We start from the raw sequence: 6,000 nt of genomic DNA, 5'->3' as shown, positions 1-6,000 counted from the left end.
TTCTTTGACCCTAAAAAGGAAGTCAATTCTTTCCTTTTCCTTTTCCTTTTTTTTTTTTTTTTTTTTTTTTTACAAAAATTCCAACCGGACGCTTCTTCTGATGTCAGAAAGAGAAGACGTATGCCAATTCTACTAATGACGGTTTAATTAGCATTTATATTAACAAGAGTTTTTGATGGCAATGATATGCAGCTCTGCAAGGGTGATCACCTCGTTATGGGATTACTGTAAGTACCGGTACCTGGTCTGAAAATATGAGAACCATTCTGAACCGCCGACGGTTCAAACCCGTCATCCCTCAAATGTAAAGTCACTTCTTCACGATCAGTACCATAGTCATCTCGCTAGGTCTCCTACTCAGAACGTCATTTAAATGTCCGGCTCAGTGGATGTGGTCAGTGTCCTGGCCTTCGGAACCCTGGTCCCCGGGTTCGATTCCCGGGTAGGTCATCTGAATCTAATCGTAAGCTGTTAATCTCCTTGGCTCGAGGACTGAGTATTTTTTGCTTTTTTTACGTCGCACCGATACAGACAGCTGTTATGGCGACGATGTGACATGACAGGGCTAGGATTCGGAGGAAGCAACCATGACCTTAATTAAGGTACAGCCCCCAGCATTTGCCTGGTGTAAAAATGGGAAGAGGCCGGGCTGAGTGGCTCAGACGGTTAAGGCGCTGACCTTCTAGCCCCTACTTGGCAGGTTCGATCCTGACTCAGTCCCGTGGTATTTGAAGGTGCTCAAATACGACAGCCCCGTGTCGGTAGATTTACTAGCAAGTAAAAGAACTCCTGCGGGACTAAATTCCGGCACCTCGGCGTCTCCGAAAGACCTTAAAAAGTAGTTAGTGGGACGTAAAGCAAATAACATTCTTATTATTAAAAATGGGAAGAAATTGAAAACCATCTTCAGAGCTTCCGGCAATGGGATTCGAATCCACTATCTCCCGAATGCAAGCTCGCGGCTACGTGACGCAAACCACGTATTCAACTCGCTCGGTAGGATTGGATTTCTGTGCTATCCACAACAGCCCTGCAAAATCACACACAACATTATCCTCCACTACAGTAACACGCAGTTTCCCATGTATACTGAAAGGTCCGCCTTGTAAGGGCTGCATCCGGATGTAATAGCCACAGGAAATTATTATTATTATTATTATTATTATTATTATTATTATTATTATTATTATTATTATTATTATTATTAGTAGTAGTAGTAGTAGTAGTAGTAGTATAGTCTGGCTCCTTGGCTGAATCGTCAGCGTACTGGTCGTTTGTTGAGACGGTCCCGGGTTTGACTCCCGGCTGGGCCGGAGATTTGAACTGCGTATGGTTAACGCCTATGGCTCGGGGACTGGGTGTTCGTGTTTGTCCCCAAATACTCCTCTTCGTGTTCACACAACACACCACATTACCAACCACAACAGAAAAACGCAATAATACATATGTCCCTCCATATATAGTTGACGTCGGGAAGTGTATTCAGCCGTTAAACCGGGTCAAGTCCACATGTGCGATACAGTTAGCATCCGCGACTCCACCAGTGTAGGAAAGTCGCTCGAAGAATAAGAAGAACGACTGTTGATATTGCCTATTTAAACAGTTGAATGTACCGGGCGAGTTGGCTGTGCGTTTAGGGGCGCGCAGCTGTGAGCTTGCAACTGGGAGATAGTGGGTTCGAGCCCCGCTGTCGGCAGCCTTACAAATGGTTTTCCGTGATTTGCCATTTTCACACCAGGCGATTGTTGGGGCTGTACCTTAATTAAGGCCAAGGCCGCTTCCTTCCCACTCCTAAGCCTTTCCTATCCCATTGTCGCCATAAGACCTATGTGTGTCGGTGCGACGTAAGAAAAAGAACCATTTGAAAGTGATTATTGAACGACCGTTAAAGGTAATAAGGTCATTTCAGTCATACTACGATGGAACTATGAAAATGCTGGTGATCTCGTTCCAAAATTTGTATATTTCATCGTCTCTAAAAAAAATGGAGGATTAATCGTTTTTACAAAAAATACCCGGACGCTTGTTCTGATGTCGAAAAAGATACTTTTTCTGGGGAATATGCCAATTCTACTAATGACGGTTTATTTCGTGTGTATTAACAAGAGTTGTGGTGCGGCAATGAGAGTGCAGCTCTGCGAGGGTGATCACCTTGTTATCTGGCAACCTTGGAGCGGGTTATAATATGTGGCGAGCGACTGGCGGTGCAGCCAGTCAGCTCTCAGCAGTTCGCCAAGCAGTCTGCGCTGTAGCGGAGGCTAGTGCTAGAACCACATTTAGTTCCCGGACCAGACACGTGCTACCACCGACAGGTAAGACCACTAAAATCACTCACTGTCTGCATCCTTATCTGGTTTATTTTTAAGTGCTGCGTGTGCTTTCGTACCACTGCTATCAGCGTTCAAGTCTTCTAATTCGTGTGCGGGAAGGTGCCAAGTCCGAGTTCTGGCAACAGAGACACAATAAAATAGTTTATGAATTGTCTCCGTGTGTCCGACTCGTTGGCTGAGTGGTCAGCGTACTGGCCTTCGGTTCAGAGGGTCCCGGGTTCGATTCCCGGCTCGGTCGGGGATTTTAATCGCTTCTGATTCATTCTTCTGGCTCGGAACTGGGTGTATGTGTGCGTCCCAACACTCTCCTCATGATATTCAGACAACATGCCACACTACCAACCATCACAGAAACACGCAATAGTGATTACATCCCTCCATATACGGCTGCGTCAAGAAGGGCATCTAGTCGTAAAACAGGGTCAAATACACATGTGGGACGCAGTTCGCACCCGCGACCCCACAGGTGTGGGAAAAGCTGTAGGAAAAGAAGAAAAGAAGAAAGAAGATGAATTGTCTCCGTGTGTTTTGTACGATAGCACTAATCTGTGAACATTCAACCAGGTGGGTAGACCTGCTCGGTATTGTTCCTTCGACAGATGAGGTGAACGTGTGAAGGATGAGTTGGTGGAACTTGTTTTGTGCCATTTGTATGACAGACTTCTTTTCTTTAAGAAAAATGTCTAACGTTGTTTAATGTCATTCGTATGACAGGACGTCTGGTGTAGCACTACTGTATGTGATACGTGTGCAAAGTATCATGCAACTAGTGAAGGGATATGTTGTACGACAGGCGTGAACTGAGATAAAGCCACCCAAATCTATACATACTATGAAATAAAGTCCCCGGTAGATACCCTGCTGTGTTTGTTTGGGCTAATCCCGAGTGCCACAGAACAGATTTTAGTTTGATTTTCACCATTGCATGCATTATTTATCGAGGAAAGTTAAAATACAACAAAAGGGACTCGAACAGTGACTAATTAAGAGAAGAAAGTAACAAAATAAAAACATAAAATACATTGGCCATCCGTGAGCTTTCTTGACATGCTGCCTAAACCATCGACAATGGATCCCAAGTATGTGCAGAATAATTGTTGAACATAAACACTTCTAAAAAAAAGATCCTCGATGGTATATACTTATTTGTAAATTACAGCCCTCAATAATCGTGTTTACGTCACAGTTTGCAGTGAAAATCAACCTTAGACACATTATTTTGAGATTTTCACGTAATGTTTAACGAAACAAATTATTTACTCATCTTAATAATCTTATTAAGATAAAAATACGCTTCTCAGCATGCCATTTTCACGAACGGTTTATAAGTTGTTATAATTTGAGTGAAAACACAGACATGGTTTAAATATCGTGAGCAAATTAACAGGCAGGCGGGCAGGAAGAAAAACAAATATAATGTCGATTACCAGGAAATCGTAAGACACATTACTGCCATAAATTCAAAACTCCTTCCGCGCGAAGCTGCAGTGGGTCGCTAATTACACAATAAATTGGACAGCATAGTATACCACATTAAACTTGCTATTACTTGTTGTATTCGTTTCTCATAACGCAACCTGTCTTACAGTCACGTTCAACTTCTTGCGTACATAGCAGGCGGCGCTCTCGATATAATGCTAAATTCTAGTTTTTCCTGAATGGTGTATTTTTTGGGCGGTGCGGGCTAGGATGGTTCGAATGACAGGTCGTGTTGTGTTTTATATTCTTATGATTTCTATGTTATCAGAAGGTCTTATGGTGACGATGGGATAGGAAAGGGCTAGGAGTGGGAAAGAAGCGGCCGTTGCCTTAATTAAGGTACAGTCCCAGCATTTGCCTGGTGTGAAAAAAGGAAAACCATCTTCAGGACTACCGACAGTGGGGTTCGAACGCACTATCTCCCGAATACTGAATACTGGCCGCACTTAAGCGATGCCGCTATCAAGCTCTGTAATAATATTTTTAATGGCAATATAGTTCTGAAGGAACGTTAAGAACACGATAATAATAATAATAATAATAATAATAATAATAATAATAATAATAATAATATCTTCAAAAGTTACTATCCTTCGTCGGGATCGAACTCGTTATCTTCGAAACAAAAGGATAACTACTGACTGCGCTAGCGAGGTCGCTTATTATTATTATTATTATTATTATTATTATTATTATTATTATTATTATTATTATTATAAGAAATTTCAACTCGCCTTGCAGAAAAGCAGCGTATATTTAGATAGGGATAGTTTTCGTATTAAGTGTTGACAGAGAGTTACTTAAATGTTAAAAAGTAGGTGAGATATCTGCAACTGCACGCACTGTATTTACCAGTCCAAGAAGTAGGGATGAGTTATTTATTGTTTTAAACCTTTATTTGATGTAAACGCTACTCATCTGTGGTCCGACTGCATAATTGATATGTTTGTCGGCTGATGGTTTTTAATTAATAGACTAGACTAAATTTTATCCGAGTCAAGAGTTAGGTCAAGTAGTGAAGCCTTAAGTAGCGGTGCTCAGGTGCATGAACGCGGGCCGATTGAGTATTATTATTATTATTATTATTATTATTATTATTAGAAAAGCAGCTTTCTTCCTTGTACGATCATCCAGCCAGCCTCAATTTGTATTTTTGAAAGTGTAGATGAACCTCATTTTGATTTATTCACTACAGTTGAACGTGTTAAGATGTAATGAACTAACATTTAAGACAAACACAAATGCCTATTTCACGAGCCACAGGAATTAACAAAGCGTGGATAAAATTTCTCATCTGGCCGGGAATCGAACCGACGGCTCTCTGCATCATAGGTTTCTATGTTGACAATTAAGCCAAGGAGTGGGTCAGGGCTGAGCAGTACGTGCTAACCTTCTGCATCAGTTATGTTGTTCGAATCAGTCCCCCTCTAGAGTCAATGGATAGAAGCTATTGTAACTGAGACTTCTATATATTAAAAACAATTATGAAAACTAAAGTCAATCAGTCCGGCCATTCTATCCGGTGGATTTCCTTTATTCTTTTTTTAACTAAAAGGTATTCATGCACATATTTGTCATCAGGTACTATAAATCACTTAACTTCCGCCTTCGTCAAATTATTTGATTTTTTAAAGATTTTGTCTCTTTGAAGCAATCATATCTTTGGTTCTAATTGAGGTACGGAGTTAATTTTGGCCTAAGAACACTCAGTGGATCAAGCTCTTTCATTTCAGCTCTTAACTATTCAAATTGATTGATTCTGAGGAAAGTTATGAGTGCACATTCAATTTGACGTCTCATTTCTTCAACATTTTTTTCTCATTGAAGCAATCATATCTTTCGTTCTAATTGAGGTACGCAGTTCGGTTTGGTCTAAAACACTCAGTGGATCAAGCGCTTTATTTTGAGGTAATAAATACTTAAATTGATAGATTATGAGAAAAGTTATGAGTACATTTGTCTCCATGACGAAGATCTTTGAAGGACTTTTTAACAGTTCGGCGCGTAGTGTTGTTCCAAGGAATGTTTAATTCAATTTCTTTGTGTGATGTATTATCAAGTGTTTTGTTGACATAATATTACATTCTATTACCACAGTAGATCATGTGATTTATTGCATTAAGTCGAAAATTTGGAAATACATCCGTGAGGATAGTAACGAACAACACCATACTTTGTACACTGCGGGCGG

General features: G+C 40.8%; 1 protein-coding gene across 1 annotated transcript in view; it reads left to right on the top strand.

The window, feature by feature from the left end:
• Nucleotides 1-2,217: 2,217 nt before the first annotated feature.
• Nucleotides 2,218-6,000, top strand: part of LOC136877426 (cysteine-rich secretory protein 3) — a 196,110-nt gene continuing 192,327 nt past the window's right edge. Inside the window, exon 1 of the mRNA XM_067151449.2 lies at nt 2,218-2,312. The gene's annotated coding sequence lies outside the window, so the exon portion shown is untranslated. The remainder of the gene's footprint in view (nt 2,313-6,000) is intronic.

Source organism: Anabrus simplex, chromosome 7 (assembly GCF_040414725.1).
Source record: "Anabrus simplex isolate iqAnaSimp1 chromosome 7, ASM4041472v1, whole genome shotgun sequence".
Lineage (NCBI taxonomy): Eukaryota > Metazoa > Arthropoda > Insecta > Orthoptera > Tettigoniidae > Anabrus > Anabrus simplex.
Note: the sequence above shows the minus strand (reverse complement) of the source record. Positions and strands in the feature narration are given on the sequence as shown.